The following is a 14751-nucleotide window of genomic DNA, read 5'->3' as shown; positions in this document are numbered from 1 at the left end:
TGCCAAAAGAATAGTCAAATCTCCAAAGCGGTGTGCTACGTTTATAGGTAGAAAGTTGAATGTCAAATAATAAAGGTGAATGGTCTGATATTACAATACAGTCAGAAAAAATTACACATGAATTAAGCGTACTATCAATAAAAAAGTAATCAATCCTGGAATATGATTGGCGCACCTGGGAGAAGATAGAGAATTTTTTAATAGAGGGGTTACGAGATCTCCATGGATCAAGACCATTCTGTTTCATAAAATCAGAGAATGTTTTAGACATAGCAGATTGAGTCAGATTACAAGGATCAGACCGATCCAAGATTGGGTCAGAAACACAATTTAGATCCCCTCCGAAAATCAACAGGTGTGTATTCAAGAAGGGGATGTTACTAGGGCTGCAACGATTAGTCGACTTAATCGACAATATCGACTATAAAAAGTTGTCAACGTGAAATTTCATTGTCGACGCATCGTTACATAGATGTCGTTTAAGGGAGAGATAGCAATCTTCATATTAGGAACATTTCTTGTTGTTCATTTCTAATTGCAATGCACTACAGGAAGTGCTGGGGGCAGTACCGCTTCCACTGTCTGCCATGACTGCTTGACTGTAAAGGTGTGTTCACACTGAAAGCAAATTTAATATTCGCCTCGCTTTACTCGCGTGAGTTTGACTGCTGGACATTTTGAGTGTTCACGCACAACGGGTTTTAAGCAAGTAAACACAGCCTGCGGATACTACAGCTATATGAACCCAAAGTAAACCCTTTGCTGTGATGTAATTTTAATAAATGGACCAAACTGATGCCGAAATTGTCACGAGGCCCCGGCTGTGAGCTTGGTGTGAGTGTTGTGAATGTTGTCTGGAATGCGTGTTGTGAGCCTGTTGTTTGTCTGTCTCTGCTTGGCTCTCTCACTCTCTCCTGTCTGGGAGCTGGGGGCGTGTCTGCTGCGGGCTCTGCTCACACCTGAGACTCATCCTCATCAGCGCACCTGACCTATTTCATAATCAGCCACGGCTTAAATAGGAGGCTCAAACATCCAGTCCCTGCCAAGAGCTGCTTGACAGTGATGCGACACGCGACAGTGGATTCTGGAAAAACGAGTACTGTGGTCTGTCTGAATTTAGCACTGGGTGGAGAACGAAGTGCGAGTTTGTTGGTTGGTGAGTCGATTAAGAGGTGGTGTGGGATAGCATCGGCCGACGGCCTGTATAGGTCCGGTAGCGGTGCTATTTCACAGCTTCTGGTTGCTCATTAAACCAATAATCTGGATAGGGATGGCAGGGAGACAGGTGGATGGTATGGATTACAGTGAGGCAGAGGGAAAGTGATTGGGAGGAAGTAGGGAGAATGCATAGGGATAAGAAGGAGGCTAGTCTAAAAGAAAGAAAAAAGGTTGTGTTAGTTCAAATGGGACGGAAAGTGAAGAAGATGAAGGGGAAGGAACCTAAAATAAGATTGCTTAATGTAGTGGTACGATTTGAGGGAGAAGGAGGAGTAAAAAAATTTGGATCCACTTAAGTTAACTAAAATAATAAGAGAAAAGGTAGGAGAAGTGAAGTATGCAAGAATTTTGGGAGCTGGAAATCTACTGGTAGGATGTAATAATGAAGTACAGATGGAAAAAGCAAAGAAGATGAGTTGTGTTGGAAAAATAAAAATAGTAAAAGTAGTAAGAGTGGGGGAGAAAATAAATGGCGGAAGTAAGGGAATGATATATGGAATTCCACTTACTGTAAATATGAAAGAGTTGGTGGAGAACTTGAGAATGAAGAATAGGTCAGTTAAAAGTGCAGTAAGAATGACACGGGGAGTGGAGAAAGTAGAAACAGAATCTGTATTGGTTGAGTTTGAAACAAAGGAGGTACCAAAAGAGGTATATTATGGATTTATGAGATACAGCATAAGAGAGTATGTACCTAAGCCAATGAGATGTTATAATTGCCAGGAATTTGGACATATGGCTAATGTATGTAAAGGAAAGAGGAGGTGTAGTGGTGATCATGAATATGGAAAGTGTGGGGAAGAAGTAAGACCAAAGTGTTGTAACTGTGGAGGGAATCATAGTGTGGCATTTTGGGGATGCGAAGTGATGAAAAAAGTTAAAGTACAACAGATAAAATTAAAAGAAAACATTTCTTATGTTGAGGCTGTTTTAAGAGAACAGAGCAGGAAAAGAAGAATCAGAGTTGAGAAAGTACAAAAAGGGTGAGCAGGGAAGATCACCAAGAAAAGAAGGAAAAATGGGAAGAGAAGAAGAAAATAGTGACATTTATAGCAGGGGTGATAAATGCTACAGCTGAAGTCAGGTCTAAAACTGAAAGAATCCAGATTATTGTTAAAGCAGCAATACACCACTTAGATATGGCAGGATTAAAGTGGGAAGAAGTGAGGGATGAACTCAGTGTACAGTCGAGTCAAGAGACAACATGTATAGGTTAATAATTTTTGTAATGCTAATCCTTCAATGGAATGCAAGAAGCTTGATCGCAAATGGGCAGGATTTCAAGCAATTTATAAGGAGTAGAAGAGAAAAGCCAGATGTTATATGCATTCAGGAATCCTGGTTAAAGCCTAATTTGGACTTTATAATATATGGATATGTATCAGTTAGACAAGATAGGGAAAATGGTGGTGGAGGGGGATGTATAACATTTATAAGACAAGGGATTCCGCATAGGGTGTTAGGTATAGGAAAGGAGCAAGAATATATAGTGGTAGAAACATGGGGTGAAAGGAAAAGAATTGTAGTTATAAATTATTACAATCCGTGTAGAAAATTAGATATAAATAATCTTGAGGAAATAGAGGGGCAAGACAATAATAATATTGTATGGTGTGGGGATTTCAATGCGCATAATGCATTGTGGGGTAGAAGATGGATAGTAATGGACAAGTAATTGAAGAGTTATTGGATGAGGAAAACTTAGTATGTTTAAATGATGGAAGTAAAACAAGGATAGAGGTTAGTACGGGGAAGGAATCTGTACTTGACCTTACAGTAGTATGGCAGCGATATGTAATTGGAGTGTATATAAGGATGGGACAATAGGAAGTGATCATTATCCAGTATTATGTAAAATTAATATTTCATTATCTCAAAGTATAGAAGAAAGAGGAGGAAGATGGGTATTTGAGAAGGCTAATTGGGAACATTTTCAGAGAGAAAGTGATAGATGTTTGAGCCAGATTGAGTATAATGATGATATAGAGACACTGGAAAATAAAATAAAGAAAGGTATAATAACAGCGGCAATGGAGTCTACTCCAAAAAGTAAAGGTAAGGTAAAGAGGAAAATCGTACCATGGTGGGATGAGGAATGTAAAGAAGCAGTCAGAAATAGGAACAAAGCATTTAAAATAATGAAAAGAACTCATAACTTCAGGCACATGATTCAATATAAATATGCTCAGGCAATAGTAAGGAAAACAATTAGGCAGGCAAAAAGAACATATTGGAGGAACTATTGTAGCTCAATTGGGAATACAACTCAGATTGGAGAGGTGTGGACAATGATTAAAAAAATGGGTGGTGAAAGGAGAGAATGGAGTTATCCAGTTTTGAGTAGTGGAAATGAAATTGCAGTGACAAATAAGGAAAAGGCTGAAATGTTAGCAAATACATTTGTCAATGTGCATAGCTCTAATAACTTATCTGAAGAAGGGAAGAGAGGCAGAGAGAACACTAAATCTGAAAATGTAGAGGTATTTATGAAGATGGGGAAAGTGGAGGATGAACAAAATGTACTATTTAACATGGGAGAATTAAAGAGAGCAATGGCCAAAACTGGGAAGACTGCACCAGGAAAAGATGACATTTGTTATAGCATGTTGAAACAGTTAAGTGAGGAGGGGAAGAATAAGTTGTTGATGCTGTACAATAAAGTGTGGGAGGAAGGGAAACTTCCAAAGAGCTGGAAAGAGGCAATTATTGTGCCGATAAGGAAACCTGGGAAAGAAGCTAGTAAACCTACAAGTTATAGACCTATTGCTCTGACATCTCATGTCTGTAAATTAATGGAAAGAATGATAAATGAGAGGTTAATGTATATTATGGAAAAAAGAGGTATGGTGGCTGAATGTCAAAGTGGGTTTAGAAGAGGTAGGAATACTATGGATGCAGTATTGTGTTTGGAAGATAACATAATAAAAGCACAAGTAAATAAAGAGACAGCAGTGGCAGTATTTTTCGATGTAGAAAAGGCATATGATATGCTATGGAGAGAGGGACTAATGATTAAATTGTATAATATGGGAATTAGAGGAAATTTTCTTAACTGGATCAAGGATTTCCTGGAAGGAAGAACAATTCAGGTTAAAATAGGGGCAGACCTATCAAGTGAACATGTTATAGAAAACTGAACTCCTCAGGGATTATTTTCATTATTTTCAGTAATGATTAATGATATATATGTGAATATACCAATAGGTATGGGAAGATCACTTTTTGCGGATGATGGGGCAATATGGAAAAAAGGAAGAAATATAGAACGTAGTTAAAAAAATACAAGAAGGGATACAGCATGTCGAGAAGTGGGGAATAAAGTGGGGTGTTAAATTTTCTATAGAGAAAACTAAAGTAATGTTTTTCACAGGGAAGAAAATCAAGGAAAATATTAATATAAAACTATATTAACAGGAATAGAATGGGGAACAGATTATAAATCACTGAAATATATATATGTAAGTCTAATAAGATCAAGGATGGATTATGGAAGTGTGGCATATGGATCAGCAGCCAAATCTGTATTTAGGAGACTTGATGTAATACAGGCTAAAGCACTGAGATTATGTCTAGGGGCAGTTAAAACATCACCAGTGTGTGCTCTACAGGTGGAAGCGGGAGAAATGCCATTGAACATCCGACGTAAACAATTGCTTGTAAATTATTGGGTAAATCTAAAAGGGCATGGTGATAGTCATCCAACTAAAATAATATTACAAGATAATTGGGAAAGGGAGAGAGCACAAAAGTTCAGTTTTGGGTGGGTTGGAGATGAGGCGGCTAGAGAATTGGGAGTGTATTGTAGTGAACAACGGTGTGGATTTGTGCATTTTACATTGAATAAATTTGGAGCTACCCTAAATTCCTTTCTCCTCCCCAGAGAAGATGGGGAGGGGTCAAAGTTGCTTTCTCTAAGTGCTATCCCGACCATAAAACTGGCACCTTTTTGATTCCGAAGCTGATAACGCGGGGCCTGACTGTTAAACTGACAAAGGGACATGAACCAGCCATTGGCATCTCCCTGAACAGCCTATCAAAACTGGCCCCCCACACACATTTCCGTGGCAACTGACCTTATTCTTTGTTTTATTACCACATCAAAGGGATACTCCTTGTCTCACCTAAGTGTGACAGTGTCCAGACACTGAACTGGACTGCAATCTCCAAAAGACTCAAAGCATCTAATTAAGTTTAATTAAACCTTTAGTTACCTGATTACGTTTGCCTCTATTTGAGTAGTTATGTTAACTGTTGTTGCTATCTGTTGTTTATTAGTGCTGAAAAGAAGTTACTTGTGCAATGTTTTTATTTTCAGCAAGACACTCCTTCATCTAATGTAATCAATGCTTGTTCATAATACTTTCCTACAAAATCCCTTTAGAAATGATGACAAAGAAATGTTTTACTATACTCTTTAATCGCCAGCTTGAATTTAAGGATGAATCAACAATATTCCCCGGTTCCTAAGGAGAGACGATCTTTGATTTAATCCAAGCTTTCCCTCATGTAACCTGAGCTCCCCCAAGTGGACGAAATAAGTATTACATGCCCTCGTCGGAAATGCCGTTAAATGTATAAATATCCTGACCAATAATGTGACAATTGTTTCCTGTTACCAAATGCTTAGAACAGTACAACCGTTCAACCATTGAGGTTCGATTGTGGAAAATGTTTGATTATAATACGTGCAAATAGATTTCTTTTCTTTAGACATTAAGTTTAGAAAGGCAGTCCCTTGGGAAACCTGAGACGCCCCCTGGGGAACCACGCCCCAGACAGCAAAAGAGCGACACGCGACCTCGCTCTCTCGCTCTTCTCTCCTCTTCGCTGTTGGCTCTCTTCCACTCTGTTCTGCTCTCTGGATGCTTCGGCACGCGCTGGCGTGCCGCGCCAGGCAACGCCCAGACTCGGCCAGCGAAACAAACAGGCCTTTGTTCGCCTGAAGCTACACACCTGAAGTGCCGTGACATCGATCTGCCTTCAGTTTGTTTTATTTTCTTTATTTCTTTTGTTTGTTAAAGTTATGAGTCCGTTAAGTTACACTGGACTAATTCAGGAACGACCAAGTTCCATTTTAAGCCTTTTTCGTCGAGCCAACTTCACCGAGGTCAGACCAAGCCACGTGGTCTCGCCAGCTACAACGAAGGAAACCTGCAAACAGCCGAATTGCCAGACGGAGGAGGCGTTTTCAATCAGACACGGAGAACCCTGGAGAATCCCTAGCAAAAAGCCAGGATCGGCAGCTAGCGTGGGACCCGTGCAACAGGCCAAAAGCAGGCTGTCGACAAGCAGTAAGACTTAACACACGTTCTGTGATCAGATGTCCATTTTAACTCCTAAATTACAGCATTAGTTTACTCTCATTAGTTCTTCTATGCCGTATGAGTCAAATGCTTCCCACAATCGAACCTCCAGGCTCATTGTTCAGCAAATGTTTATGTTCCCTGTATCCAACCATCTTTTTATCACCTTAGTTAGAGAATAAATTCACTGTGTGTGTTGCCTATTTATAGTTCCTGCCAAGAGAATTGACCCTTTAGATATGAGACTGACTGACTGATTTAAGATAATTGAGCGATTATTAACTAACTGATCACTAGTAATAATTGTATAATTATTCAAAACTACCTAGAGGTCCGGAGACTCTAGGATTATAACAACTCCGGTGGTGCCCTTAACGAGGAAATTCTGATTTTATGAATTTTAATTCATAATTGGGTATCAATTCTCATAAATTTATTAAAATGCATAACTAATAAATTTAGGTCTACTACAGTATGAAAAGGAATTCTGCCCAACTATAATATGGCCTGATACACCGGTATGGAAGCTAGAAACCATGGAAGTTGATTTTAAATTACTTCGAGCTAAAACAGTAAGTAATAGTACAGATCTGGTAGCGGAATTTTATCGACATATAGATTTTAAATATAAAGAGTATATTCAGATTTATACAGACGGATCAAAGGATCCAGAAGTAGGAAAGACTGGATCTGCAGTTTACATTTTCAACCAAAGAGGTGAGATAAGCAGACGAACCACAAATGATCTGAGTGTGTATGCAGTTGAATTATATGCTATTAAGATGGCACTAGAATGGATTGAGGAAAACAAAATCAAAAAAGCTTTAATTGGAAGTGATTCAGTGTCAGCTTTATACAGTTAGCCAAACAAGCTGTTAAAAAAGAGAGTATTGAAGAAAATATTAAGTTGTCAAAGTCTGAAGGAAAGAGTATAAAATGGAAAGAAGCCATTAGAGAATGGCAACATCAGTGGGATATGGAAACTAAAGGGAGACATTTATATGCTATACAAAGTAAAGTTGGGGCGGTGAAGAATAGGGGAGGGAATAGAAAAGAAGAAATAGTTATGACCAGATTAAGGATAGGTCACAGTAATTTGAATAGCACATTACACATTATAGGGAAGCACCCAACTGGTTTTTGTGGTTGTGGTCAGGTTGCAGAAACTATAGAGCATGTGTTTTTGAGTTGCAGACAATATGAAGAACCGAGGAAAAATATGATGGAAGAGTTAGGAATAGTTGGAACAATAGGGACAGGAATGAAGGAAATACTGGAAAGTGGGGAGAATGAACAAAGCAGAGGAAATATTTTCTTATTTTTATCAAGAATAGGTATGATGAGAAGAATATGATGTAACTGGACATGACAGGAAATAAAGCCGGAAGATGGCGGTAGTGCAACGATAATGGATGCAAGCTGCCGATAAACTCAGAAGAAGAAGAAGAGTCCCTGCCAGATCGTTGAGTATTCACGCGTATGTTGTGTCAGCCCCAGCCAACCTCAGAATCTGTCTTGCCTTTTGAATTATTGTCTCCTTGCATCGGTCTAACCTGTTGTCTCTCTCTGTCTCAGAAGACCTCCATCAAGCCTCAGCAAGCCACCAGCCAGAAAGCTCTCAGTTCTGCAGCCTGGTCATTTCCCCGCTCCCAGTCCGCCAGCAGCAACCTCGGATTTCCCCCTACCCTGAATCTGGAAGGGAGCCTCTTCCTCTAACTCCTGACTTCTACACTTGACTGTCTTTTTACTTAGATCTGCGTTTGGGTCTTCTCTGCCTGGAAAATCTAACAGTACGTCACCGCTCTCCAGCATCAGCTTCGTCCCCGATCCGGTGAAGCCTCGGCAAGCTCTGCACCTCTGCCACCAACCCATCCGACTGGAAGCCTTGGGTCCCACACCAGAAAGGTACGATGGGAATCTGCCTTTTTACTCCAGTGTGGTCTTGTTTTCACCGGGGCGAGGCGCTCGAGTGGGCAACCACGGCATGGGAGAGACGCTCGGCAATCAGACTGTTACGCTGCCTTCAAGGACGAAATGCGGAAGGTTTTGATAAAGGTAATGAGGCCTCCAAGAGACTGCTACTCCTGCGCCAAGGGAGCCCCAGTATGGCAGAATACGCCGTCTAATTCCGGACCTTGGCTATGGAGAGTGGCTGGAATAATGAATCATTGCTCCCTGTATTATCAAACGGTTTGACTGAACAGTTAAAGGATAAACTTGTTTCTTACCCTGAGAGCTCTAGCTTGGATTAATTAATTTCTCTGTATCTGCATAGATGACCGCTGCCGGGAGCGTAGGAGAGACAATTGAAAGAGCAAACAGCACTCGATTCCGAGCCCCACACCATTCTGGGACAGTAAGATCCTTTGAACCACCTCAGCTAGAGCTTGGGAGCGCCCTAGCGAGACGATCAACCGCTCATCATCTTCTTGCCGACGCACTTACCTGCAAGCCATCATCTCTGACGAAGGTCAGTCCAATGATTTGCAAGCTTTTGTTGATTCAGGAGCAGATGAGTTTTTTTTTTTTTGGACAGAAATATAGCCAAACAGTTGGGCCTGACCACCATTCCCCTCCAAGACCCCCTAGTGGTTAATGCCCTAGATGGGAGACTTTTGGCCCAAGTCACCTCCAGAACTTCTCCTCTGCAGCTCCAACTCTCCGGTAACCATCATGAGCAGATTAGTCTGTTCATCATTGAGTCTCCTCCACTCAGTTAATTCTTGGACACCCCTGGTTAGTTGAACACAACCCCAGTATCGATTGGTCCACAGCCAAAATCACTAGTTGGAGCCCCACCTGTCACTCGGAGTCTCTTAGATCAGCCTCATCTCAGTCAGTCCCTGTACCCAGCTCCTCAGCCCTTACTCCTGACTTGGTTTCCCCGGTTTACCATGACCTCCGAGATGTGTTCAGTAAACAACAAGCCCTGACCTTGCCCCCCCACCGCCCCTATGATTGCGCCAATGACCTGCTGCCAGGCGCCCCCCTACTGGGCTTTACAACATTTCCAGACCTGAGCGAGAAGCCATGGAAAAATACATCAAAGACTCTTTGGACGCTGGAATCATTAGACCTTCCTCTTCTCCCCTAGGGGCAGGCTTCTTTTTTGTAGAAAAGGATCAGAGCCTACAGAGATTGCTGGAGAATCGCCTGTTTGCCAAGCCCAAGAAGTGAGTTTCATGCTTCCACTGTCTCCTTCCTGGGTTACCTGGTCACCAAGGGGTGGGTCATGATGGACTCATCCAAGGTAAAAGCTGTTCAGGAGTGGCCCAGCAACCAGAAAACAACTTTGCTAACTTTTACCGGAGATTTATCCGGAACTATAGTTGTGTGGCTGCGCCTCTAACCTCTCTCACTTCTCCTAACAGACCCTTCTCTTGGACCCCGGAGGCAGAAAAGGCCTTCCTGGAGCTTATGTCTCGTTGCTCCTCAGCCCCTGTCCTTGTTCAACCTGACTAGTGTCCAATACTGGCAGTTTAACCAAAGTTGATGGCGAATCGAAAAAAAATGTGCTCCAATGTTTTCGGGGTTGAGAAGCTCCATAAGCGCCAGCGAGGTTAGCGGTGCCGGCCAGTCATGCCCACAGAGCACCCTGGTCCCAGTTACTTAGGCCACTGCAGCAGCAATAACAGAGGAAAGGCAGTGTTTCCTATATATACATTTATTTGTGGCGGTCTGCCACAATATTAACATTGACCGCCACTTACTGATTTTTTTTTGTTTGTTTTTTTACTAGGCCTATTTAAAATCTTATTTGATTGCAGATCAGCATTGTTAGGAATGTGGTTTTTGTGTTCATGTCTTTCCTGTTTAAGTCCGTTTTTGGTTCTGTGTAGTCTTGTTTAGTTAGTTCCTAATCCTGTACATTAGTTAATATCTTTTGTTTACTCCTTGTCTTGTGTTCCCTGTTTAGTCTTGTGTATTCCCTTGTTCATTTACTGGTTCTGTTTAGCTCTGCATCTCAGCCCTGTGTCGTACTTGTGCATTCTTGGTTATTCACTCTGCCCCATGTCTGCTTGTCTAAGTGTTCTCTCTGTTACCCCTTGTTGTCTCTGCCTGCCTGCCTCTCTGTTTTCCTGCTGTGTCTCTGCCTCCCTCGTTAACCTGATCCCAGTCACCTGTGTTGTCCCAGCTCGTTAACCCATGTGTGCATATACTTTGTTCCCTCAGTCTGGGTCCGGTCATTGTTGGTGTTACTCCCTGTCAGTTGTGGTTTCAGTCTCCCAATTTTCTGCTCTTGGTGTTTTGGATTACCTGTGTTGGATTTTGGTTTAGTTTCTCATTTGGCTTTTCATGGACTCAGCCACTCTATGTATGTATCAGTATGTAAGTGTGCTTGCTTTTTGTTTAAATCACCTTTTTGAACTGTACCACCTCTGCCTTGTGTAATGGAAATTTGTCCTTTAGTGAGTCTTCTGAAATAAAGATTCCAATCCAGACATCTTTTAAGGGTTTTATTCTTTGCAAAGGGTCAGACAAACTTACAGAGTGCAAAACAGTCTGCAGAGTGTAAGATAAAGAGCCAGTGAAGAAGCAGGTGACTTTATACTGTAAGGGTATTACGCAGTTCTCCAGGAGAGGAAGGGAGGAGATGATAGCTTCACTTACAAAAGGTGTGCCGTTGTCACTGCTAATTTTAGAAGGCACGCCCCAGCGCGGCAAGATCCCAGAAATCAGGGCTTTTGCTACAGCCGCACTGTCTTGTTTTGAAGTTGGGAAAAACCTCCATCCATTTGGAAAACATCAACTATGACCAAACAGTACCTTTTGCCTTGACTCGGATTAAGCTCAATAAAGTCCATCATCAGATGATCAAATGGTTTATCTGGTGATGGGCGTGCCGCTAGGGAACCCTTAATCCTCTCCCTGTGTTGTGTGTTAGGCAGATTGAGCACGTTTGGCAAAAGTTGTGAGCGTATGTTGTGAAACCTTTCATAAACCAGTGTTGCTTTAGTTGATCAAACATCCCTCCCTTTGACACATGATCTAACCCATGTGTCAATTTAGCATAATGTGGAAAAAAATGTTTGGGTAAACATGGTTTGTCATTGGGACCAGTCCACAATCCATCAGCATATTTACAACCAGCCTGTTGCCATGTGCGTTTCTCATCTGATGGAGCAAATTGTTGCATAGCATGCAATGTCAGAGGAATATCTGTGTCTGCGTGCAGGGTATGTGTGTGTGTCAGGCCCTGTTGAGCTGTGGTGCGGGCAGCTGCATCAGCTTTCGCGTTACCTGTAGAAACAAAGTCTTTTGCATTAGGCGTGGCTCAGGAGGGAGAGCAGGTTGGCCGTTAATCGGAAGGTCGGCGGTTCAATCCCTTGCGTGTCGAAGTGTCCTTGGGCAAGATACTGAACCCCGAATTGCCCCGGCTATTCCGCCAGTGTATGAATGAGTGTGAATGTTAATTTCTGTTTGAGCACTTAGGCTCAGTGTATGAATGTGCGCGTGACTGGTGAATGCAGATGTAGTGTAAAAGCGCTTTGAGTGGTCGAAAAGACTAGAAAGGCGCTATACAAGTACGGAGCATTTACATTAGTATGGGCCTGGCATTTGCATACAAAATTTACAAGCTTCAGTGAGTGCAACCAACTCAGCTGCTTGAGCTGAATAATGAGATAGCAAGGGGCCAGATTTCAGTGTCTCGTGTTGAGTGACTATAGCAAACCCAACTTGATTTTTTCCTGTGTTAAGCATTGCGTGAAGCAGACCCGTCATCAAAGAGAATCAGGTCTGGATTAGTTAGAGGTGTTTTAGACAGATCTGTACATGGAGTGCAAACCTGCTCAAGCACAGCAACACAGTTCTTCTCCGTCTCCTGGAATTGGGAGCAAAGTTGCAGGATTTAAAACATTACAGCGTTTGACAGTGATGTTAGGCATATCCAATAGAACAGTGGTGTATCGGAGCCAACGTGCTGTGGAGAGATGAGAGGTCTTCTGTTCAAGCAAGATCATAGAAACCGCATGAGGGACCAAAGGGTTAAATCAGAATAACCAACAATGTGATGTGATGCCATGACAGCTTTCTCAGCTGCTGCCACAGCTCTAAGACAACGTTGTAACCCTGCAGCCACTGGATCAAGTTTTGCTGAAAAAAAAGCAAGTGGTCTCAGTCTGTCACCATGTTGCTGTAGTAATACTGATGTCTATCCATTTTGGAAACATGTCAACTATCATCAACAGCACTTATTGCCTTTGCTTGGGTTTAGCTAAAAACCTCCCTCATCAGGTGGTCACATGGTTCTTCTGGGTGACACTCTGCTCTGTGTGTGTAAAACAGCCTCTCTGAATGAGTTTCAACCTTGAGCTTCCAGGCTGTCTGATAACACACCTCACACACAGACTTGTTCTCATCACATTCCATAGTTTTGCATTCAGTTTCCCCTTTTCTCAGTGGAGGAGAGCGAAACTCTGGACCATGTTTAAAAAAAAGGAATTTAAACAATAACATCAAACAACAAGGAACGAGCAGGCAGCATTCTTTTCCTGTAGAAATGGGGTCAATCTGTTAGCGTGCATCACATTTTATCATCAACACGGCAGCAGCTCACAAAGAAACATCCAGCATAACATAAAGCAACAGACACAGCAAGAAACATGACAATAAGGACCAGGCATCTGGTTTGCTTCCAAGATGTAGTGTCAGAACAGGTCATGTGATCGTCCTTCGGTCAAGTCAAGTAAGAACGTAGGTCAGGTCTTTGTCGTCCCCGAGTACAGGTAGACTATAGAGAGCCATTTCAGTCAGTGAGGCTCTGTCAGCTCAGCTTCGTCAGTTCAAGTCAGTCAAGTGCACTGTTAGTTTACCATGAATCATGGGAGAAAGGTTTCTCTCTCTGTTCATTCTTTGTCAGTAATGGGATCCCTTGTCCATAAAATCATCATCACCTTCTTTATGGTGATGTTGAGGTGATGTTGAGGTTTTGGAATAGATGAAAAGGCTTGAATGCATTGGGAGAGAGAGCTTTACTCTCATCGTGATCACATTCCCAGAGAAGTTATTCTGTCTATTCGAATTGCAATTAGAGACAGACAGCCAGCCATTGTGGGCGAACAGCTTTAGCAACACAATGGTCATCTCAGCACGCTTCGTGTGATGGACTGCAGAACGGAAACCGACCAGCCGCGCGGGAAATGTAAAATTTTAATCTCTGTGTACCAATGTCCACCTTTGTCCACTGTACTGTACGTTTTCTCGTACTGTGATGGCTTAGAACAGAGTTTTTGATGGCTATTTTCTCACTATTGTCCTCTTTGTGTAAGTCTTCAGCTTGCAGGTCCTCTCGTCTGTCGATAAGACGCTGTGAAATTCGGCATCTTTATTCCAACAGCAGTTTCTGGCCTTGTCCTGCTCAGAACATGTTCTTTTCCGATGAACTTTATTTCAGACCGCTGTAACCATAAGGTGATGATCATGTGAACTTGGAGAGCTCTACATGATCTGTTCTTGAATGCAAACATGTTGTTGTGATTGGCCTGCATCCGCTACATCGCTGTACTGAGTCCATTCTGTGCTCCAGCCTACTTTCTTGTGAAGCTAGAGTGAAGTATTTTGTTGAGATTGTAGAACTCTTGCAGGTCTCCAAAGTGGAGGTGTTGTTTGAGCTGGTTTGCTACTCAGCTGTCTTTGTTAAGTCATTATGGCATCCTTTGATAAACGGTCCAAACTGCTCCAATTGCATGTGAGGCTGTCACGTGACCCGTCGCTTCAACAATGTTCCAAATACAAAATATTCCTTTTATAATTGGCATTTCCATGACTGGGCAATACGATGTGTTGCATTACTGTTACCGGACCAGAACAGTGCTTCTGTAGGTCTTTAATGTTGGATTAGATCATCATCTCTCTATGGCTTATGGTGTTTCAGCAGCAGTTTTAACATCAGCATAGTCTTCATCCTTGGATGGATCTGGGACTGGAGCATATCGGAGGAGGAGGAGCAGAGTCCAGGACTGGATCAGCTGGAATGGATTCCATGACTTGTGTACCTCAGTTAAAGAAGAGATAATGTGTTAGTTTGTTCTTGTTACTCCCCTCGAGTTTTAATAAGGGCTCAAGTCATTCCTGGGTTTTCACGGGCATATTTATTCGATGACGGGCATGTCTTTACATGTTCACTTGCATTTCCAAATTGCCGTCAGAACTGGTATATAAATAAAACACAGAAAAACGTAAATTAACCTTAAATTCTTGACATACTTGCAAACAATACTAAACAGAA

The sequence above is a fragment of the Micropterus salmoides genome, unplaced genomic scaffold (genome assembly GCF_014851395.1).
Source record: "Micropterus salmoides isolate LMB-PRFRI ecotype aquatic unplaced genomic scaffold, ASM1485139v1 Ms_hic_scaffold_16, whole genome shotgun sequence".
NCBI classification, from domain to species: domain Eukaryota; kingdom Metazoa; phylum Chordata; class Actinopteri; order Centrarchiformes; family Centrarchidae; genus Micropterus; species Micropterus salmoides.
The sequence above is the reverse complement of the archived record's forward strand: the minus strand, read 5'-3'. Positions refer to the sequence as shown.